Here is a 25,027-nt window from a genome sequence, read left to right on the forward strand (position 1 = left end):
GACTGGTGTGATGGCATGTCGTTTATTATTTTAATCCCTTCAAACTATGTCTGGCAAAAAAAAAAAGGAAGAAGAAAAAACTTAAGTGGTCGGACAAAATATGTGCATTATGAATTCCCATATAGCCTTTTACGGATCGCATGGTGTTTCACAGGGTTCAATTCCGGGGCTTCTGCTGTTTTCATTGTATCTGCTACCCCGGGGTAAGTTGAAGACAGCAAGACTTATTTATTATGAGTGCATTTTCCCCTTCTCTCTTCAATGACAAACTACAAATATCAGCATGACAACACTTGTTCACTCAACGCGCTTTCTCCCGCATGTGTCGACGGAGCTTTTGGACGTGAAGAAGAAGAAGAAGAAGAGGTCCCCCCCCGCAGCAGATCTGGCACGATTAACGGCTCAAACGACGGCTCTCGGCATGGCGGCGGGTCTTTGTGCCTGTGTCACCGCCGGAATGATTTAAAAAAGAAGACCTGTGGATATCAGCGGAGCCGGCGAAGCCTATAGACTATTAGCCTCTTCTCTCCTATCGATCTGCCTGTTTGTTACAGCGTCTTGTCCTCCTCCACCTTCCCGTCACCTTGTCTGTCTCATTACCTCCGTCGGCCTTTTGAAAACTTTTGTAAAGTTTCCACTGGATGGGTTGGAAAAATGTGCACTTATTTACACCTTTATAATGATTTCTACCAACATTGAATGGTTTCTTCCTTGGCCCATGTGGCAAACATTTGCATTTACATCAGACTGCTTAAAGAAAATCTGGTCAATCACCAAAGTGTGAATGGAAATACAAACACAAGTTACGAGCTGAGATTGTCACCATGCACCTCAATAGGGTTTGTCTGTATTATTACCCTGACCAAAACCCTATCCCTAACCCTGTACAAAAAGCCCAAATAAGACGTCCTGTCTTTTTCCAATTATATTAGCTTAGCATTTCTTTGTGTTCCCCCTTTTTCTTCTCTTTTTCCTGCAACCCCCCCTTTCTCTTTTATTTATGTGTTTTCAGGGCAATCAAATCAAATAAAACATTTTATTTGAACCCATCAATTATTATTTTATTTATGTGTTTTCAGGGCAATCAAATAAAATAAAACATTGTATTTGAATCCATCCATTGAAGTATCGATACTCGCTTGATGGATCGATAATGCGGAGCGGGACGGACAGTATCGCGATGTATTGCCAAACGATATTTTGTCCCAGCCCAAATAATTAGGGATGTTCAATACCACTTTTTTTCAGACCGATACCGATACTCAACTTGAGTAGTCAACGATACCAATACCAACTACCCATACCACTAGTACTTCCCTCCCCAAAAAATGACAGATAATTAATAAATCCCAATATCGTATTTTTTCCTTACCAAAACACCGACTGTAACTGTAATCTGATCGTACCTCTACCCTAACCTAAACCTTCCATCCTACAACCTAAAACTCCCCTAACTAACCCTATCAAACCCCGAAACACTAAGCACACTAAGCTTTAATTATCACCCTAACCCTGACGTAAACGAGAAACAGTGTTTGGTCACTACATTATGCTTGGCTGTGTAAATCACCACTGAATTGCATTTTTGGCTTCTCTCTTCAACGAGAAAGTACAATTTCAGTAGCATGACTGAGGAGAATTGTCCATTCAAAGCTGTTTCTTGCTCCCTGGAGCATAAAGGTGAACGTAGCAACTATATTTCAGAGCCTCACATCCATTGTGTTCAAAAACAACAAAACGAAATTAAATAGCTTCTATTTAGCGTATTGTCTCCTGGAGGCTGTGAATATTATTGATCCGTGTTGTTTTGCTGCAACTCTCTCCCTCATCCGTCTTGCTTTGAGAGGCCGGCTTCCCATCATTTTTGCCCTGAAATGTGAGCATTGATTGGGGGTTCCTGCGGGCCCCTGCCGGCAGACAGCAGCCGCAACGTCGCCCGGCTGCCGGTTAACCCGGCGACCTTGCGGAAACTGCAGACAAGCAGTTTGCCACAAGGAGGTACCGACGTCCCCCGGCCTCCCCGTCCTGTCCTCCTCGTCTTTGGAGTCTCATTCGTCCTCGCCCTTGTTGTTTGTGAATTAATCAGAGTAACGCAGAGACGCTCATCTGTTCCCCCGTGTTGATGTTTTGTCCCGCCCTCCTCCTCCTGCTCCTGCGAGACAGTGCGCTTTGCTTGACATCAATTTATTCATGTAGGAACACGCACATACTCAGACACACACATGCTCCGAGTCTGCCTTTGCAATGACATGACATGCTTTAAGCCGGCAAAAGTATGGAAGACCGCCTTGGTTGAATTCATGACATGGTCACTAGGGGGCACTGCTCACACACGGGATCCTCTTGCGCTTTCTCTCTGGTCTCCAATGCAAATGCGAGAACAACACAATCCCAACACAATAGACGGCAGATCACACGCTCACAACAAAGGCAGTCGACGCATGCACATAAAAACGCGGCTTGATGGCTCTTACCTCAAACGGCGTCGGAGCTTCCGCGGCCTTACGGCAGCTGATATGCAGATTTCCTAGCGAGCGGTCATCTTGCGTTTGTTCTCTTGTAGATTAAAGTGGAAAAACAGATAACAAAAGAAACGATTCAAAGATAAAAAATAATGCAGATATCAAATGACCTTTAACCTCAGTTAACGCTGCCCAGCTTGTAGTGAAAACCACCCAGGCTATTAGTAGTCCTTATGGTCAACATTAAACAGTAAGACTGGATATGTGTTGCTAGATATCTGTTATTCAGTTTAGCAGAGTCAAAAAGAGCATTTCAGATTGTCATTTTAGATTTCATCACTTTTGCCATTCTTGGTCCTGGAGTTACGTTCCTACGCTGGCGATGTAACCCGAATGTCATCGTTAAAGTCCATGTTTACATCAAAAATACTTTATACAATCATTTTGAAAACATGTTTGCGCGACCCGGGAGGACATTCATTGCTAGCGGACGGCAGGGCGGAGCTAATGCAAGCTTAAACGCGGAAATGTGACGCGCCTGATGGCGAGCCGACAGGAGGTAACAACAACACCATTTTAAATAACTTTAAAATGGCGTCACAACTGTGGGAAATGAATGAAAAAAGAAGGTGCTACATACGAGGCACGGGCGCCGTAAAGTCAAAACGAGGTAGGTCGCGTGCGGCGTAACTTGAGGACTCCATTTATATTATCGGCAACTCAATTCAAAAAGAAGATTTCATTCTTCCCATCCAACATTGTCATTTTAGATCTTAAACGTCACTTTTGCCATTCATGCATAAAAATCGGCAACTCACTTGTCGATATCCGGAATGAGAAACGTCATTGTTTTTAGATATCCCAAAATGAGTTTCAATGAGGCAAATATATATGTTGTGCTTTACACTCATGCTTTTACCTTCACGCCATTTTATTCTACTCTCTCAACTCAAAATCATTTGGTTAGCTAATAGCATAAATTCCAAAAACATTGTTAACTCACATTGCTTGCTAAAAATCCAATAACATGAGCTCACAATGGTTGGCAAATGTGGCCTGGAAAGCAACTGAAGTTGGACTCAAGCCAGTCGAAATCATCAGAACGTCAATGGATTGAGAAATTTAAAACAATTCATCCCGATTGGCTTGTTAAACCCAACGTTTTTTTTTTTTTCCTCCTTAAATCGGCTACTCACACTTCACACGAGCCATGACTAACCATTTCCAAAGTTTAATTAGACATTACATCAATAAAAGCGTTGTAATAAATGGTCCTTGCTTTTAATTGAGGTGGGTGCAGACAGGCCGATGGAGGGCACCCCAAGGTATACGCAGCCTCCGTTAGGGTTACGAGGGGTCGGGGCCAAACAGGCACACCACTTATCTTCCTATCTTGCTTTGACTTGAAACTCGTGACTAACTGCTGGCTTTTCTATATTTGTTTCCGTGGTTTGTTTTTAACCCTGGAGAACCCAAGAAGCCTTTTCTTCTTTGGAAAATTATGAATTATACATTCAATGACTGCTATAAGTTCACTGAACACCAAAATATATGTTTTTTTTTCAATTTTAACCATTTTGTTTGAACTAGCTCAGAGTTGCTAATTTATTTTATTTATATATATAAAACATACTCCTAGGCATTCTGCAACATGATATGAAATAGATTAACAAAAAAAAAACCACAATTTTACCATCTGATGGTTTGCTGAGAAGATGGTTTTGTTTGGATTGATTTCCAGCTCAACAAAACAGCATGTTTGTTGCCAGCCATCTTGTCACCACCACTCTGGCTCATGTAAGTGCAATATTCATCCACTAGATGGCCCCATGCAGGGGTCAGAAGTGGCACTCTGGACTTTTGAAGTTAAATTTGTAAAAAAAAAAAAAAAAAGTCTTTGTTATTTGAGTAGCAGAATTTATAGGGGCCAAATTTGACCCCGTGGGTTCTCCAGGGTTAAATGACTTTTACAGGCACTTGCACTGTTTTGCACGAGTTGTGGTTTTATAGATTAGCACTTTGCACTTCTCCCGTGTTCTCAGGGTTTCCTTTTTCTTTCTTTTCACCCCCGCTTCAGTCTTACAGTATTTATAGCCTGGTTGGACACTTTTCCATTTCCTTCTCATCACCCCTACACTGATGGGGGTTTTAACTCCCCATGATTGTACCCCTACCCTAAGGCAAAAAAAGGCATGCAACTCGTTTAACGCCGGGGGGTGGTGGTGGTGGTGGTGGTGTGTGTGTGTGTGTGTGGGGGGGGGGTTGACATCTTACATTTCTGAATTTTACATTTCTGAATTTTACCCCTAAAAACCTAAACCTCAACCCTAATATTTGAACCTTAGCTGACCTCCTACCCCTTACATGACTTCATCACAGTTTGAGAGATTTGACAATACTGACGTAGAGCACATGAGTTTAGGTGACACCCAACAAAAGAGATTATAATATCATTGTGATGATGATGATGATGACGACGAAGAAAAAGGCCTCTTTTAACAAACGTCTGCCTTGATTAGTCTTCAGCAGCCCGGAAAAATTCTAAATATACTTCCCCTCTCTGCGTCTTTTATTCTCGCTGCGGTGGTGTGAACCTGTCGACGCCGATCACAGGCGAGATCCGAATTCAAATGAAGCAAATCAATCAAACGAGTCTCTCCGCTGCCTCCCGCCGGCGGCTGCCATTAAAGACGAGCTAAAACCGGAATGTTTGCCCGCCTTCCTTCGGCGAGCTGTGAGATGGCTCAGGTGCGCGTCTGGCCGGTTTCCGCTTCCTGGTTACATTTGCTAAAGCTTTACAAATCACCCCCGCCCAGCGGTCGCTCACCCGGCAGGACATCCGGGCCATCCCACTGCCATCCTTGTCATAAGCTCAATTAGCCCGGAATGAAAATCCTGCTTCACCGGATGGGATCCATGTGGGGTAGCGCTCCTTAATTACCGCCACTCTCTGCGTGCTGATTGTGCACAGGAAACTAATTCCGCAGCCGCTGGCCCACTGCGGTTCTGGTGTTTTTTTTTTTATGGAATCCTTTCAATCAGCGAGTTGATGAACATTTTCATTTCAAGCCACACTGTCGCTCTGTTATTCTGCAATTTCTCAATCATTAAAAAGAGCACGGATGAAAGTTTTAATTCCACACACAAACAGAAAGCTAGAGTGTTAGGGGTTAGCTTAGCATTAGGGGTTGGGTCTAGGAGTAAAGGTTGGGGTTCAAGGGTTGACAAATCAAATTTAGGAGCATAAACAGTCCTCCACGTTGAGAGGAACCAGTTGAGGTGGCTCGGGCATCTGGTTCGGATGCCTCCTGGACGCCTCCCTGGGGAGGTGTTCCGGGCATGTCCTACCGGCGGGAGGCCCCGGGGACGACCCAGGACACGCTGGAGAGACTACGTCTCTCGGCTGGCCTGGGAACGCCTTGGGATCCCGTCGGAGGAGCTGGCTGAAGTGGCTGGGGAGAGGGAAGTCTGGGCTTCCCTGCTAAAGCTGCTGCCCCCGCGACCCGACCCCCGGATAAGCGGAATTGAAGACGGACGGAGCATAAACAGAGCAGGACTTCTCGCTCTTGTGGGAAACATGAACGTAAAGAGAGCGCTGAGGACTGTGGAAGTTGCAAATCAAGAAACTTGAGATTTGGCCGTTGACTCTGACCTCGCGGCAATCGTAAAGCGTCTCAGCTAATTACTTGTTTTATTGTTAATGATACTGTAGGTGTTTGTTTTTCCCTATCGCAGTTACAGTATGTGTGGGTTTCATTTTGTTGTAAGTGCTTTGTTTAGTGACCGCCCTGTTTGTTTACCACTAACGATGAGCTCGTTATGAATTTGCCACTGGTTGTTGCTTGCGCAACATATGAATCGCTTTCCAAACTGTGTCAACATCGCCGCAGCGCAAACACAAGCAGCGAGTGCAGATTAACGGCGTTGCGTTCCCATTCATTATCCTGCCAAGTGAACATTTTCAAAAATACATGCTAGCAAGCGCAAATCTTTGGTAGGTATCATATATTTCCTGTTACTTTTTGGATAATGTATGTGTTTACGGCTGCATTTTTACAAGTACGTATTTGGATTTTAATTTTTTTATTTTTTTTAATGGAGGTCTAAACTACGACGGCGTATTAGGTCCACGTATTAATATATATATATTTTAGGGCAGGGGCAATATTCAGAAATAAAAGTTGCAAATTTGCCACTTTATAAAGTTTTTAAAACTTTTCGTTTGGGTTTTCAAATAAGGAGATCGTAATGGCTTTAGCAGAGATAAACCATATGATGTTTGAAGCGTTGGGTACTGCCAGCGACAAAGACGCCTCAAGCATTTAAGTTGATTTGTTAAAATAAATATTTACTTGTACATTTATGTTTCCAGAATTATTATTGACACATTCAAACATTTTAGTATTTTTTGTACAAGTAGCTAAGTTGAGTAAAGTATGCTAGCTTCTGATTGATTAGTGTTTAGTCAGCTGATAGGGAATCAGGAAGTGTTGTCACTCTAGCTGCTGTGTATGACGAGTAAAGTTTAAATTAAGAATGAATCTGTCTCCATCCTGCCTTTTCATTTGGTAAACTGTGTCCCATAAAACCCCCAACGAATCCTCTCATTAGACTATAGCTAAGCTACGTGTATTTCTCGTAAGTTTCTGAATGATTTTTTTCTCTCACAAATCTGCCACTTTATAAAGTGGCAAATTTGCCCCCACCCTCTAAAAATATATATATTAATACGTGGCCCTAATACCGTGACGTTCTAAACAAATACAACATACATGAAATGTTGTCTATTGATTAATATGCTTATACTGAATCGTCAATAATATCCATATAAGTACATACCAAAATATGCCATCAACAAATAATTAAACAATATCACATGTTTACACACAAAAAGAAAACCACATGCTAATGTTGAAATTCATAGACATTCTAGCATTTATCTAAATATGTGTTTTTGCTAAGTTGCGGATAAGTAAGAGGGTTTGGAGTTCAAGACCCTGTAACGTGATTTTAATGATTTGTTTCTAAAAACATGAAATACGTTTGAACATAAGTGCTGAGAAGGTGCAAAGACCGAGAGCAAGTTAGCCCCTGAATTATTGAGATCAAACTCACAGTGATCTGTCCTCACACTAGCACATACACGATAAATGGGATACATGTTGCTAAGTGCAGTGTGAAAAGAGATACTGATTTGAATCTCTTTCCCGCATTGTGAAATCATTGTTAATAATTATTGTGAACAATCAGAAACATGATCTTCATATAATAAAGTATATTCATTCATTATTAATAATTTAAGGTTATTTTAACAACATTTGTCATTTCAGAAGTGTGTATCAAACTACTCATAGCCATGCATTATACACGTAGCAAACAGCTTTTTATTTGACTTTTCTACAGCAATTAATCCAAAAGATATATCAGCAATTGGTATCAGCAACCTGCTCGGGCCGAAATTCGAAAGTAAAACAATCTAACATGGTTCCGTTGAGTCGTTAAGTGCCTGCGGATAAATTGGTGTCACGCCTGTCGCTCAGTGAAGCGGTCCCGTCTAATGAGATGCTCCGCATGTCATGTCAAGCTGCAGCCTGAAGAGCAAGTCTCGTCGCCTGCGTCCCATCTGCTTGCCGACTTCAATGCGATTTGGACAAAATTAGACACGAAAATAACTACAGTCTGTACCAGGTAATCTCTTGGTGCTCACTGAACTGAGCTCTAATGCGGTATTGGCTTTTTGATTATGACGGATTGTGAATATTGACTGAAATATGTGTTTACTCCGGCTCCTGTCAATAAACTTGATTCAATAACACGTTGTGTGCATCCTTAAATTCCTTCGCTTTTTTGAAGAATGCATTTTTTTTCTCTCTCCGACCACATATTGATCGGTTTGTGATGATAAACGCAAACAAGACAGTCACTGATGGTTTTGATGTTCCACTTTTTCTCCGACGCCGATAAACGGATTACATTTAACCCAAGACTGCATCTGATGTCACATTGACAAAAAAAAAAAACTCCTGGCATACGATACGAGGGTTTCAAGTTTGGGATTCAAGACGGGATTAGGGTATTAAATTGGGTTTTCAAAGTATGGTTATAAGCCAGGCCATACCTTTTAGAGGCACATCAACACACAAATACTACAGAGTCGTTGCTTGAGTGTGTTCAACCTTCAAATTTATGAAAACATTTTTTTTTTTTAAATATGTATGTTGAGAAGAATGCAGCGCTTTTCTGGGCACATTAAAAAACGTACCGAATTCCAATTCATTTCAATGGGATACATTTAGTTGATTTGAGTACCTTCAGTGTTTACAATCAAAAGGAACAAATTCAACTTGTAATTCAAGGTACCACTGCTAGGGATACTAATTTGGTTTTTCAAACTGCCAAATATCTTCAGACAGGGTAAGTGTTAAATTTCAAGTGTTATTTCCTGCAGCTAGCAAACATGAAGTTAACAAAAGGATGCTGAGCATCTCTCCATGCAGAAATAAGGCGAGGCTTCCCCTAAGAAATGATTCAGTGACAGCTCCACTAATCGCATCTCCGCCTTTTGTCTCGGCACCTGCGTGGCGCATTCAAAGCCTGAAGAGCCTCCTTGAACGTCCACCAATGAGCCCAGAAGAGCCTCTCGCTCGAAGGCCCTGAAGTGGCGCCAATACTGGGGAATTAGCGGTGCTAGATGTGGGCACATGCGCGTCCTTGTGTTATTTTAGTCCTGCTTTTTTTTCATAACATCAACAGAGGGACGAGTGAAGGGGAAGCATTTGTGCTGCTGCTTCAGGTGAAAACCGCGCTGGAAAACTTCCATCGGCTCGTCAAGCCCAAGGACAAGGAGGGTCATGGGCTTCTGTGCTTTGATTGACGGGTGACAGCCCGGGCGAGCCAAGGCGGTGACATGGCGGCGAGGGACCGCTGCCACCAGAATGGTGAGAAGAAGGAGAGGCAACATGGAAGGTTACTTCAGGATGACTGAACATCAAACAGAAGCTTGGTGACTGAAGAAGAAGAGGATTCTGTTTTATTCTGTGGGTTGGATCGTTTTTTTTGTGTTTAATTTGTTATTTTTTTAAATGTCTTTCATTTGTATTTTTTTAATTATATATAAAAAAAAGACTTTCATATATATATTTTTTATTTATGTACGTTTTAAATTTTATTTAAAAAGATTAGTTTTTGCAAAAACAACTTTACACTCGACTACTCATGACGTAGCATCAGGGAGTTCAGTATCGTACTCAAGGATACTTCGACGTGGTCATAATGGCATGGGATCGAACCCACAACCTCTAGGTTGCAAGACGACCACTCGACCACTGAGGCACGCCGCCCCAGGCGTTTAGGTGTTTTGAGTTTTTGATAGGTGTGTTAGGCAATTAAAATTTTTAGAATTTTTTTAATTGTATTAGCGCAGATATAAAATGTGTGATTAATCGTGAGTTAACTAGTGAAGTCATGCGATTAATTACGATTAAAAATTGTAATCGCCCAACGCCCCTCATTTTTAATAATCTTTTCTTTAAAAAAAAAAAGATTATTAAAATTAAAAAACAACAACATTTTTTTAAGAAAAAAATCTAAAAAATTAGGGGCATCAGGCGATTAAAATTTGTAATCATAATTAATCGCATGACTTCAACAATTAACTCACAATTAATCGCAAATGTTATATCTGTTTAAAATGTACAATAAAATCCAATCCATCTTCTGCCGCTTATCCGGGGTCGGGTCGCGGGGGCAGCAGCTTTAGCAGGGAAACCCAGACTTCCCTCTCCCCAGCCACTTCAACCAACTCCTCCAGCGGGATCCCAAGGCGTTCCCAGGCCAGCCGAGAGACATAGTGTCTCCAGCGTGCCCTGGGTCGTCCCCGGGGCCTCCCGCCGGTGGGACGTACAATAAAAAGTTTTTTTTCCTAAGTTTTCATACGCTTGTTAGCGTAAAAGTGGTAAAAAATGTTAATGGCTGCATCTTTTAGTCATTGATATAATAATTTCATAATAATTCATAAAATTGAGTTAAAATTAAAACGATGTACAGTACTGTACAGTAAAAAAAAAAAAACGAGTGTGATATTGATTTGTGTTGAGGTCATTTTTTTTGCCACTAGATGGCAAAATTGCATTTGTAAGACGTTGGTGTCATTTTTCTTTTCATATTTATTAAGCTATCTAATCTTTAACATGAAGTAACTTGTGAAATTCTGCACATTTTTGAAATTGTAAAATACAACTTGACCACAGCCTCCACCAATATATGCATTATTATTACATTTATTACTGCAAAATGTTGACGTGGACGTGTCTGCTGTGTTGCGACTGGTATTCTCCCAGTACAGGCTTTCCAAGTAAGTCATTAATCGCACATTAGAAGAATCAGTGGCGTTAAAGGAACTTGAATTTATCTCAAAATTAACACACTAATTTTGACACCCCTAGTTTTTAATAGGTTTCTCTTTTTTTGGGATGGAGTATAGGATACAAGCGGCTGAAATGAGGTCCTTTTTGTTTTTGTTATCAAATTTTGGCCATGTATGCTAGATGTGTAGGCCACCTACTGGTTGAGAAATGTATAGCATCTTCCTGGCATGCCTCTCACACACACACACACGCACATGCACACACGATTTGAAAGCTCCAGACAGCAACGCTTTTAAGCTCTTTTTAGCACGGAAACAAAGTGTCAGTCGAGGCCCGATACTTGAATCGTCCAACTCCCTCTTCCCTGCGTTCCCTCAGCTGGTGCTGTCTCAAAAAAAAAGCAAAAAAAAAAAAAAAAAGCAAAGCAGCCTGTTGAGCTGCTGGTATTTGATCAATGGGGCGCCTCCCTTTGTGCTGCTAAGCGACACATAAAAGAGGCTGTTATCGGTTCGCCAACATCAGCCGCAGAGAGCGGCGAAAGCCGGGCCTGTTGGAAGCCCGGGAAGGAGGCGGCGGGTTGTGGGGGGCCAGGTGGCGAGGGGTTGGCGAAGGGTGGGTCAGAGCCTCGCTACGAGCTTTTACAGCTGTCACCAACCATCTGGAGAGAAGCAGTCAGGAATGGGGGGGAGAAAGATTTGTGAGAGAAACGGCGTAAAAAAAAGAAAAGAAAGGCGTGTTGATGGTGCCAGTGATGGAATTGGACACCGGCAATGGCGAAGGGCAACAAGCGAGCTGCCGCCCCGCAGCCAAATGAGGCAGCGGGGAGACATAAAGGGGAGCATTCAAGAAGAAGTCGTGGATGCGTTTAAACGGGGCTGGAGCCGAGCCACCGCCAAGAGCACCTGAGCGCCCACAAAGACAGCAAATTAATGCATCTGTGGGGGCCTTTTATACATGCTCAACATTCTTACTGTTGCATTTTCCATGTAAGAAGCTCTATTCATGTTAATATTGTGTTTCTTTTTCTTTGGATCATTTTTGATACATTGAGCATTCTATTTTGCCCTTCAGAAGTTCACCGTTTGAGTTTGTGCGAACTTAGAGCGCCCTCCAGTGGTTGCTTTGTTCACTGCTTTGGTGAGAAGAGAGAATTCCAATGTGGCAGCACGCAACGCCGACTCGTTTATGGGCTACGCGAACTGTTGGATCCTGTTTCGTTGTCGCTTTGGACAAGAATTGCCCGTAAGTACATGTGATGTTAAGAAAATAACACAGTGTATTCATTTTAGTTAATTTAGGACTTTCCAATTCCTCAAAATTATTTTGAACTATTTCTATTAGTTGACATTTTTTTTGCATTTTTGTTAACAAGAGTATGAAAACCTAGACATTATTATTTTTTGTATATTTAGAACAAATATAAAATTTGTGATTAATTGTAAGTTAACTAGTGAAGTCATGCGATTAATTACAATTACAAATTTTAATCGCCTGATGCCCCTAATTTTTTATAATTTTTTCTTAAAAAAAAGTTTTTTTTTTTTAAATTTTTTTTAACTCTTTGACTGCCAGACGTTTTCAGAAAAAGGATGCCGTGGGTGCCAGCCGATTTAAGCATTTTGACTGATCTTTCAAGGTCCACAGAAAATTAGGTGTTTGGACTATGGAAACACACATACTACCAAATGAAAGATTGAACTCTCATCTTTCATCAAAAAAAAAAGTTTGTTTCTACCTTATTCCGTTTTTCAGTAATCAACAATAGAAAATGGTTAGTTTCACCTCTGTTTTGAAACAAACGTCTTTTAACGTCTTTGGCACTCCTCCATAGGATTTTACTAAACGTTATTTAACGTTTTTGGCAGTCAAAGAGTAATAATCTTTTTTTTTTTTTTTTTTTTAAGAAAAGATTATTAAAAATGAGGGGCGTTAGGCGATTGCAATTTTTAATCGTAATTAATCGCATGACTTCACTAGTTAACTCACGATTAATCACAAATTTTATAAACTAATAGAAATAGTTCAAAGAATTTTTGACGTCTATAGCCGTCAATGGCAGTGAATTAAGTTAATATTTACAATTTACATCATTATAGTTACTCTTTGACAGAGGTGTTCATTGGTCTAAAGTGAGTGCCATACCCAGTGACTATTCAAAGAATGGCATTTCTGCAGATTGGGATTACAATTTGAGGAAAAGAAGCATTTCTTATTGGATCAATGTGGCAAAAAAAAACAACTAGCGAGCTTATAGAAATAAATTGGCTTGCGAAGCGTGACAATGCTCGAGGGCGAAGTCTTTATTTCTTTATTTAGTTTTCTACACATATGACTTGGGGGGCGATAACGGTACGGCAAAAAAAGGCTGACGAGACGCAAGTGCACACATCAACTGCAATTAAAGAGCCGCCAGCGTCGACACAAATAGTGGCGCTAATTTACTAGACGGGAGGCGGGGAGGAATTTGGAGAATCGTTTGACGACTTGTCTGCTCCTTCAGCGTCACGCCTGCAGGGGTTGCCCTCGAGCTGAGGTTGTAAACAAAAAATAAATGTTTCAATTCTTATTTTTATTAGGATGAGGTCAAGTAGTTTAAAAAAAAAAGACACTTTATTTGTCCCAATTACACAGACAGCCCTAAAAGAGGGTGACCAACATTCACGGTTCAGCCGCACGGCTAATGAACGAAGATCAAGTGCCCTGCGTGATATTCAGAAGCCATTTTGTGCGTGATGGCGGTGGGATGGTCGGCCGCTAATTTTTTACAAGTCTGCTTAATAAGGCTCTTGACAAAACGGCGGGTGACGAGCGCGTTGGAGATTAAATTTACGGCGTCGTTAACTTTGCTATTGTTAAACGTTAATGGCTGACGAGCGCCCGATTTTGAAGTTTTATTCAAGGATAGCCAACCAATCCCACATCCCACTCATTTCCCTCCACACCCAGTGTCAATGAGGTGGTGCCATTTTCCAGGTTAAAAACAACTACTATTAATATTAATGTACGGTAATATTAACCCCTCCATAAATTCAAATTGCACCAACCCGTTTTTATTTTTAATTTTAATTTAATTTTTTTTAATTAATTTTAATTTTTTTAAATTTACATTTTTTTTTTTTTGTCAGTAGCCTACTGCTAGTCATTCTTACAAGTAAATTAACAGTGAAATTACTCAAAAATTAATATTGAAGAATATCATTAAATAAATAATTAAAATCATACATTAGCATAAAAATTCATTAGATTGCTGTATATACACGTGATTTATTTTATTTATTTATTTTTGCAGAACAAGACCCAAAATTGTCGTACTATTGAGGGTTGATAAAAATTAGGGATTTATTTCACATTTTACATTCACCTGTAACTAGAGATTATTTTTTTAATTGTGTAGTCAAAATTAATTGGTGACATACTGAAATCCAAAATATAGTACTATAATGTAACATAAAATTACAGTAGATGCACTGTAAATGACAGTACTGACTGCCAGTAGTTTATTTTTTTTTACAGTTCTTGAGGTGACTTCCTGTTCACACATGCAAGGTAGCATATTCTGGCATCCTGCCGTGAAGGTGCTAATGAGGTTTTGATATCATTTGGAGCCCAGTTTGCCATCTTTGACTCACTACCTGCATTAAGAAATCAAGCACGTTTATCTCTGACCCAATTTGTTGCACTCGCTTTGTGAAACACCGTGAGCTCTTTACCTCCAGCTGCACTGGAAAGTTGTTTGTAGTCCCGCCCGCGCTATCATCTGAAAGGATGACGTTCAAATATCTGCTAAGGAAACTATTCCACCATCTAAAATAGTGACTTTGTCTTTGGTGCCCTTTAGCTATTGCACATTTTATGAGCAGGGATTTTTTGATGTAACGCTACGCTCCAGTTAACTGCATTTACAACAAGGAAATGAACAAATAATGAATAATTAGCACTGCAATTTACAAGCACAACAATGCTTTTATACTTGACTTTTGCTCTTTAGAAGTGATCTTGTGCTCCTTTTTGTATCCTGGTATAAAAGGCGACAAGTATTTATTTTAGTGATCCCCGCGGGGCACAATCCCTCCAAAATGAATTCAGAAAGTTTGAAAAAAAAAAATCACCCCTTTCAAGCATTGACAAGAAATAGTGGAGGTTTTTATTAAGACATAAGAAAACATCCCCAAAATTGAACATGAATTTGAATCACAAATTTGCAGGCCTCTCACTTCAACAAACTCCTACTTGGGAATTAATTAGCCCCAATCAGAAGCAAGTATCTTAGACAGTCGTGCTATGTTAATTTGCCAACGGATTTTGCCCACACCATCTCATGTGGGCTGAGCTTGGCGTCAAAGTTTGACGATCAATTTGAGAAACGTTTATAAGAAAAGGGAACGCGAGGGCCCTTTGCTGCTTGCAGCTTAATTAAAGTTTGGAAGCAATATATTTTGTATCAGTCCCTTTGAACAAATGATTTATGTCAAAGTTAGCCTGGGATCTTTGTACATTTTTGGGACCGTGGGTACGCTCTTCCCTCCCAAATGCCCCTCATGTCTCTTTTGCCTCAGCGTTTGATTTTTGAAATAAAAAATAAAACAGTATAACTGTGGTGACAGAGGAGACGAGCGTCAGATCTCCCAAAGTCTCTGAAGTGAAAGCAGGAAGAAAAAAAAAAGACTTCCTGTGTGCAAGAGATTAAATCAAATCTCCTCCGTGATATCAAAGATTAATAACATTACACGCATTGGACGGTGCTAATCCACCAAGTAAAGTGAGACTGATTTATTTCTACATGCACGCACGCAAGCATGAAGACACACAAACACACAAATGTCTGCTTGCATTACACTTCAGTGCGCCAAGTGTTCCTGGCCTTCCAAAAAAATTATTGGCTTATTTATCAAAAAATGATTATGCATGCATGGATGAGTTTTGAAATGTATTTTTTAATCAATGAAACTCATTAATTGTTATAGCCATATTTAAACAAATGTACTGATTTTAACTTAAATATACTTCAGTTAAAATATATTTATTTATTTATAACATGCAGCTGCCGTGTACGGTTTTAAAATGAATTTTAGTTTATTTTTAAATTTTCTTTTTTAAGACAAACACAAAAGTTTTTTTTATCCTAAAAATGAAAAAACACTGGACTATATAGATTTGTAGACAAGATAAACAATTTTAGCCATTCAGTCTCTAAGTTTTTTAACTGGACATTTCCAAGCTTATTTACGTTTTGTCAAATCAAGTCACAAGTCATGAAAACAGTGGCTTGAGTTGACTGGAGTCTAAAATGCAATATAGACAATCCTTGTTTTTGCAGAAAGGAATATAAACAGTCTGCAATATTTTGTATGTCATATTTATTGTAGGTGACCTTCGGAGACAAGTTTGTCCTAGAAATATTGTTCAATTGCTACCAAATTGGAACCAGGTGCAAAAGACAGATGGACGGTGCTAAATGGTGAATTAGTTGAATTTTGATCATTCTGTGAGAACATGGTGGCGTAGTTTGATAACTCGCTATAAAACAATAAAACTCTAAAATTTGTGAAACCAACAAGGTTAGCTCGTGTCATTTGGCCACATGAAATTTGTAGATTTACAAAAAAAGAGTTTGTAACGTTCATGCCCCTAAAAGTGCGCACAGGAAGTCAACCATTTTGAATTGAAGCAGCCATTTTGAGGATCTCTCCAAAGACGTACTTGGCCTAAGAGTTGGCTGACTGCAACCAAATTTGAACCGTTTCCTCGGCGGATGGATGACATTTAATACTCGCTCCTGGTATATATATATATATATATATATATATTTTTTTTTTTTAATCCAAAGCTAAGGAAAAGCAGATGATTAACAAATTCTGCAAAGTTCGACTGTATTGTACAAGGTCAGATGGCCATTAATGTAGATGATATGGCTTCTTCTTTTATGGCTGCTTATAGTTAATATTCAGGTGGAATCGTGATGAGCATCGATGTGTAATAATGATATCAGCCGACATGCAGCTGCAGTCAATCATTAAATCAATATTCTTTTCATTATCTCGCTGGTGTTCTCAGTCCCCTAATCGTGATGCCCGCCGGGACGACGTTATGTCCGTCTGATCCTTTTTGTCCGTCTTATTTGTGTGCTTGTTACACAACTCATCAGGAACGCTTCAATCCATCATGTCGCCAACACCATGTGCATAATTGTGTCTCTCTACAGACGTGTCCAATGTACTCATAAGTAGAAGTACAGGTATGTGTGAAAAGCAGACTCGAGCAAAAGTAGATTTTGTGGTTCAACTCCGACACTTCAGTAATTGTAAAAAAGTAGACCCTGAAATGTACTTGAGTACAAAAGTAATAAGTAAAAAAAATATATATTTTTTTACTAGAGACATCACTTTTCTTTATACCAGTACGAATATTCACTGAGTACTCACTGATACCGCTAATAATTTTGATATATAAAATTTCATTCAGAACAATGACAACAAATTGTGTACAAAGACTTTCCTAACACAGATGATGATTCGCCAATGTGTCCTACTGCCACAGTAAAGCGCTACTACTGCAGAGGATGACTCATTCGATGTCAGATTTGTTTGGCTTCAGTATCTGTGGCTGGTATCGGCAGCCTCCACAAGTATCGGATACCTTAAAATACACAAACTAAAACACATTTACTACACGTTTACTGTTGGCTGAGGCTGTTTTTTCATCTTAAGTCTCTAAGGCTCCCAATCAATCAATCAATCAATCAATCAATCAATCAATCAATCAATCACTTTTTTGTTTAGTGCAATAACAAAGTATTTCTTGCCAGCACTGCTCTTCTTCATGTATTCCTCAAGGGTAGTACCACACGCATTTACATGTGTCCGTATGTGGCTGCAGACTATAATGACCAAAGCTGCTGTAATAATCACAGATAACAAGATGGAGGCTCGCAAAGTGAAGAGCCATCAAACCCGCGTGTGCGAGCGAGCGTAGCGCCGGCCTCTATCTTCCTTCCGTGACCTTGTCTCCATACCGTGTAGCTGTCGTTGGCTTGACACCAGCACGCCAGGGCGACAATGCTCTCTTGTGTTCTTCATTTTCCCAGCATCCCTATCAACCCCACCGCCCCCCCTCTGTGCCATCTGCTTGGGTTGAAAGGGTTTTAATTTGTGATCCAATCGCTTCTCTTTGGCTCGTAATGTGGGCGCATTCTGCAGCCATAAAGAGTGCGGGGGGGGGGGGGGGGGTGCTGCGTCTGGGCGGTGTTAAATGCTACCTGTCCCCCGCTAAGCCAAGAGATAGCCTTTCGCCTCTCGCATATAAGTCGGCCGTCGCTGTCATCTGCTGTGGCGGCGGAGGCTGATAGCAAGGTGTTGATGGCAGGCATTAGCGATGAGCGGAGGCTCACATGACTTCAGATTGGCTAAAACCTAGGAAAGACTTGACTTTGACTAAGTAGTCATTAGACTGGAGTTGACTTAGACTAGATGATTCTAATCACTTTTCTTTCTTTTCTTTTTTCGCTTTGTAGTGCGTGCAAACACCAGTTTCCCTTTTTATGTGTTTTATAATGTGTAGTATATATTTTTTAGTGACTAGAAATTAGTTTTACAAAACGTTACATGCGTGAAGGATGCACCGTGGCTAAAAAGTTCGTGCTGTTTACTTAAAGGGGAAAAGTCGTACCCCTCCGCCCCTCCTTTCTACTTTTTACATGTCCTTTTCTTTATGTCTTTGTTGCTGATGTCAACAAATGAGTTAAGCAGCAAAACCAATCGTTTTTTTATAAATGTCAGAAGGCGGCCATTTTGCCACTCTCTGTCGAATGAAAATGACATCACAGTTGCTCAGGTCTCAGGTAACAACCAATCACAGCTCAGCTTCGGAAAACAGGTTGAACTGTGATTGCTCGTTGTCAGAGCCCTGAGCAACTGTGATGTCATCTTCAGTCGACAACAAGTGGCAAAATGGCCGCCCTCTGACATGGATAAAAATGTCTGGATTTTTGCTACAAACGTAATATTAATCAGAATGTCATATTTAGGCTAGTGAGGCCACATATAACATTTCATTGTCAAGAAATGTTTACAGTTGATTTGCGTCAATTGCAACTGGCTGTAGTGGTGATAAGTGTCAACATCGCAGCTACTAATGATGACATACATGTAGAATTAAATGCAGACTACAAAACCGTAAAACCGTGTGATATTAGAAGAGTAACTGGAAAAGGAGATTAGTTGCGACTCAAAAACAAGCCGTTACGGGCATCACTGCTAATACTAATGTGAGTATATTTTGTGGCTGAGCAAGATTGTACGTCTTCTCTTATTCTCTTGTGTTGTGGCGGCTCAACTTGACTTCTTCAGTTTTTGCGCCAGAAACTTGGTTGTACCTGATTGAAATGTGAAGGTTAAGACTTGAGACTTATTTATGACTTACTACCACCTCAAGCGTTCTGCGGCCCAATATGCCAACACACCGTAGGCAAGGACGGACTCGGAAGGGCCAGGGAAGGACGTCAAGTCGCACATCAATCATCCCCCGTGATTGGATTGTGTGAAATTAACATGTTGGGTTGATTTAGCAGGCGGAGCGGTGTCGCACTCCAGTCAACTCGGCTTTGTACGCTGCCATTCAAGATGACATGTGTGCAAAATTCTAATGATTTTGTTTGTTGGCCACAAGCGAAGGACAGTGGAGTCGATCTAGTCGGATGACTTCAGAGACGATTAAGGCTGCGAGCAGCGATGGACAGGCCACTTCACCCAAAATTACAGATGGCGACCTATATCAGATGGCATAGGCAAAAAATAATAATAATATTGCCGTGACTTTTCTGTTGGCGATACGTGCTTGTGATTGTTGCAAAATGCAATCTGCTGCCGTGCCAAGGTCCGCTGCAGAGCGATTGAGCAGGCCTTAAATCCAACTATCAAGTGGACAGATGGTTTTATGCTCACTAATAAAGTCCCATTTTTAAAAAAAAGTTGGAAGCAGTTTGGAGTTGAAGTGTGTCATAAATACGTTTATGACTTTCACCCCGCCCTCTCTTGAGATCACCAATTTATTGGTGAAAGGCTTTCGTTGCTGTGGCCATGACTAATGCGCATCGTCTGCATGACACGATGCTGACACGAAGCTCATGCTGAGACGTCACAGCGGCCTTAAGAATGGCATCCACTCGGCGATGTGCTGAGATGAGATGAATCATCCAAGGCCGTTTTGTGCTTTTCGGAGGCTTTGATTTCATATAAATGTTGTTATAGCGACTTCTTTTCATGTAGATTTAGATTTAGTCTCAAGTCCATCTTGGTGTCAAATATATTATACGGGTTCAATGTGTACATTTCCCCAAAGCAAATAGTAAGCTTGTTACACAAATAAAGATTTTTCAAACCTTAAAACTTATTATTATTATATTATCTCTGGCAGAGTCCATGCATAAAGCTAGAAAATAAGATATTAAACAATTTTGGTGAAAGTAGGACTTCACAGTATTGATTATGCTTTCAAAGTAGGATTTGAAAGGAAGGTTAGGGTTTCAATTGATAACAGTGGTTATAAAGTTGAGATTAACACTTTGACTGCCAAAAACGTTAAATAACGTTTAGTAAAATCCTATGGAGGAGTGCCAAAGACGTTAAAAGACGTTTGTTTCAAAACAGAGGTGAAACTAACCATTTTCTATTGTTGATTACTCAAAAACGGAATAAGGTAGAAACAAACTTTTTTTTCTGATGAAAGATGAGAGTCCAATCTTTCATTTGGTAGTATGTGTGTTTCCATAGTCCAAACACATAATTTTCTGTGGACCTTGAAAGATCAGTCAAAATGCTTAAATCGACTGGCACCCACGGCATCCCTTTTCTGAAAACGTCTGGCAGTCAAAGAGTTAAATATTCAGCTGTCAGAATGTGTAAAGGAAAGTGAGTCTGGACAGGCAATCAAATTTGTCTATTAACGTGACGTCGTCTTCATGAGCAACGTCACGCTGTTCGAATATCAAAACGGAGCGACTTATGACACCGTGAATCTTCAAGTTTTTCCCGCAACGACCACGTAAGCCATTCACTACTGTCTCTCTTCGACTAGTAGCAATGTTTGATTTTTACTCTGTTCCCGCAAAAAAAACCCCAAAAAAACGGCACGTCTGCTCTTCGCTCATTGCTCGTCCGCTTTTCGCTCATTGGTTCATTCCACTGTCGGTTAGCTCAGGTTTGCCCCGCCTCAGAAATGCGACTGACAGGGCAGTAGAGCAGACACTCTCGCAAAGCTGCGAGTGAGTCTGGATTTCCAGGCTAATAAAATTTGAACCTGGCAAAAGCCAAGATTGATATTGTGATATCAATCTGGGACCGCTCCACTGTGATTTGCTCGGAAAAGGCGGGACATTCTGGGCAATACTTTGATCTGATTGGACGATGGAAGAACTTGTGCACGTCTACCAAACTTTTGCTATGACCAATCACGGCAACGCATTTGAATGTCGTGAATAAAAAAAAGCACAAACATCTTCACCAGATTAAAAAAGAGCCTCTTGCTCTTTTTCAAAAAGGACACAGCGAGATCGGTACAAGATAAGTTTAAAAAGTTGGTGATGAAAAAATTGAAGCGTCAAATCAAGGTCACAATTTATAATTTGGCAATACAATTTACAACTGTCAAGATATGTGACCTTAGTTTTCAAGGTACGGTTTCAAATGAGGGTTTCAAACTATGGTTAAGGTTTTAAACTAGGGTTTTGGGATTTCAAGCCAGAGTTAAATTTTCAAATCAACGTTTGAAGCTAAGGTTAGGGTTTCAAAAAATGTGTTTCATGACAGGTTTAGGGATTTCCTATGTTAAAACCCCAACACTGACTTGAAAGTATTATTTAAAATCCTAATCCTCATTTGACACCTGTCTTGAAACACTACTTTAAAACCCTAACCTTGACTTCTAACCCTAATTTAAAAAAAAAGGTTGGTTTACAAGATCAGGGCAGGGTTTCAAACAAGAGTTATGAGATTAAACAAGTGTCTCAAGAAAGGGTTAGGGTTTCGAGTGCAGGGCTTGGCTTTCAAGAATATATTTGGGTTTACAAACAGGCTTAGGCATCAAAGAAGCGGTTTAAATCCAGGTTATAAGAAAGGGTCAGGCTTTCAAACAAGGGTTCGATTTTGAAAGGAGGGATTCAAGTCAGAGTTGAGATTCAAGGTAGGGTTTCAAGAATTGGGGTCTTGACTGTTGGTTTGAAGTGTGTGCAGTCCTTTGCTTTGCACTCAGCAGATGGCAGTGTACCGCTTCTCATCTTTCACTCGTCTTTGTTTGGCGGCGCAGCACACGGAAGGCGGCCCCCAAATAAGAGTTCTTATCCATTCGAATGGGTTGCAAACATATCATCAATGTAGCGCTTCGGTCTGCTTTAATTGTGAGCCGAGCGATACCATTGTTTGGCTTTCTTGTTTTTTTTTTTTTTGTGAAGCTCGTTTTGGAGGGGGAAAAAAAACAGGACAAATATGCCAGAAAGCCCGAGTAAAAAGCTGAGGGGGAAAAAAAGATGCCTTATGAAAAGAGGAAAACAAACAATTCCTTACGAAGGAGGCTAATCCCTCTTAAAGCGTGAATGGAAATTACAAGTCCATTGAGGCTTTTTTATTTATTTTGCCGCTGACGGTTAAACGTGACGGGAGGGACGGTATACTGGAATAGTGTCACTGTTTGAATCCCACACGGTGGATTAATGGTTGAAGTGAGACTGAATGTCTGTTGCTCATGATGAGGGCTTTAAAGTAGAGTGTCAATCCAGGTTTATGGTTTCAAATAAGGGAGAGAGTTTCAAATTGGGATTTTCAGTGTTAGGGTCACAAATGAGGGTTTCGGGACAGGGTGAGAGTTGGGGGGGTTGAGTTTGGGTTCTGGTAGGGTGAAACAATAGAAAGGTTGCCTACTAGACTTGAAACTCTATAACATTAAGGTTTCAAGTGAGGGCTAGTGTTTTAATGTAGGGTTTGAAACACACGTTGAGGTTTCAACAAAATATGTTTCAAGGTTTTAAAGTAGATTTTCAAATCAAGGCTTGGGATTCAAAGTTGAAGATGGAGTTAAGATGTTGAAATTAGGGTGACAAATCAAGATTATGGCTTCAAAGTTGCAAGATTGCTTGGGTTTGTAATTAGGAATTGAAGCCCAAGTTAAAATTTTGCAATTATGGTGAGAACCAAGATTAGGGTTTCAAACCAGGGTTAGGGTTTTAATTTAAGCAATTGTTAAAAAAATCATTAAATATTAATTTATTGTTAATAATCCAATTTTACATAATCTTTAAATGTCAATATTTTGTATAAATTTTATTGTATATATTATAAATAACAAAATGAACAACATTAGTCAAATGGGCCACATCGTATCGCATTACATAAACACAGCAAACTGATGAAAAACTAGTTTTGAAATCAGAGGCCAGTAAATACTGTTTAATTACTTCTACTTTTAAAAGTAACCCCCAAAAAATGCTTGCAATATCTCAACATTTTTAAAAGTGACGACGAAACATGGGTGCACGTAATATGCTTTAAATTGCTTAAAATTATGTAAAGCACCAGATTTGGGCCCCAGGCCTTGGGTTTGACACCCGTCTACAAAAAATAGTTGGACCTAATTACGATTGAAATATTATTTTTTTATAATAATAAAAATAAGCTTACTTTAATGAAATAACACAAATAGCCACAAGAATCTTGAAGTAATGTGCCAGCTGCTGAACATTTTTGTCTCTAAAGCTAGCCAAGCAACTGTGCTGTGCAAGAGAGACCAGATACTGTAGTAGCAGTCGAGCTACTGTCACACACGCACGCACACACAAACACTGCTCCTCTTAATGTAATATGAGCTGATCATGTCGTCTTTATGTGCTTTTATTTCCTATGGGCTCCTCCTCTCGCCTCTTCTGTCAGCCTCGTCAAACACGCGCACATACACGCATTATATGTTGTGCTCATATCCACACACATTCACACACAGTCGGGGGGCTCTAGGCTGCATCGATAAACCATTAAAAAAGAAAAAAGCCGGACCACCTCGGAGGGTCTCGATGAGTGCAAAAGGCCAGAAAGCACAAAGAGGCGGATTCACCTTTCGGCCGAGATGTGTTTATTTTGCTGAGCCTGCGGGGGGCGTCGTCTGCGTTTTCTGAATGTCAATCACACAGGAAGTCACCCTCAAGGCACCCTCTGACCGCTGTATCATTTCTGTTTCTTAAGTTTAGTACTGTACGTACGTTCAGTCCTAAGGCCTTTTCAGACTGCACTTAGCAACGCGCACCCCACCATCAACAAGCCCCTTCATTGTGTACTGTATGTGCTATGAGGTCTCGAGAACAAAATGGCGTGTCGCGTCAAAAAAATGCTCAATATGAGAGCACTGTCGCGCATCAAATACGACTTGCTAGCAGTGTGACTTCAGGGTGCTAATAGCAATAGCAATAGCAAAAGTAACAGTGGGCTTCTCTAATTAAAAAGGGATTTGCAGTAAAATATACATAACAAATAAAAATAGTAAAATGCATATATTTTTGTTGCCTAATAAATGAAGCTAAAATAAAATACATTGCATGCAGTATATACACCAAATCTAATAAATATTAGATTAATTAGAAGAAATAATACATTGTATGTACATCATGCATACAGTAGCAAAGTGTTGCCAACACACATAATGTATGTGCCTTCTTAGCATTAGCTCAACTCTCAAGCATGTAAATTAGAACCCCCCCCCCCACCCCCATCCACCCCCACTCTGGCAAACTGCTGCCAACTGCCTTAATTGAAATATGATGGTATCGACTCTCGGGGGTCAATAGCTGGATTACTGCACCTCATGTAAAACCCGGGCGCCACCAAACGACTTTGCAAAGCAATAAAGGCACAAAGTCGTTTACGTTTATGCTCGGCCGTACTTTTCTGAGAAAGCTTGCAAAAGCAATAAAGCAAACGGCCGCTTGCCAACTTTACGGCGGCCGTATATAAAAAAAAAAGTGCATCGCTCTCGCCACGTACAGGACGTTACACGCGTGTTGCCGTGTGTGGTTTTAAGGCGAGCGTGATGACATCATAAACACCAATGCCAGGGTGGCGCTCGGGACCAAGGAAGAAGTCATTACATTGTGGTGAAGATCTGGATAAATGTGGAACTCACATCGTTTGGCATCATATAAACTTCTGCAAAAAATAAAATAAAACA

The 25,027-nt window shown here is 40.4% G+C and overlaps 1 protein-coding gene across 1 annotated transcript in view; it reads right to left on the reverse strand.

Annotated features, from left to right (window-relative positions):
• Window positions 1–2,257: 2,257 nt before the first annotated feature.
• Window positions 2,258–25,027, reverse strand: part of LOC144049935 (uncharacterized) — a 58,825-nt gene continuing 36,055 nt past the window's right edge. The window contains exon 5 of the transcript XR_013293726.1: window positions 2,258–2,556. The gene's annotated coding sequence lies outside the window, so the exon portion shown is untranslated. The remainder of the gene's footprint in view (window positions 2,557–25,027) is intronic.

The sequence above is a fragment of the Vanacampus margaritifer genome, chromosome 4, assembly GCF_051991255.1.
Source record: "Vanacampus margaritifer isolate UIUO_Vmar chromosome 4, RoL_Vmar_1.0, whole genome shotgun sequence".
Taxonomy (NCBI): Eukaryota; Metazoa; Chordata; class Actinopteri; order Syngnathiformes; family Syngnathidae; genus Vanacampus; species Vanacampus margaritifer.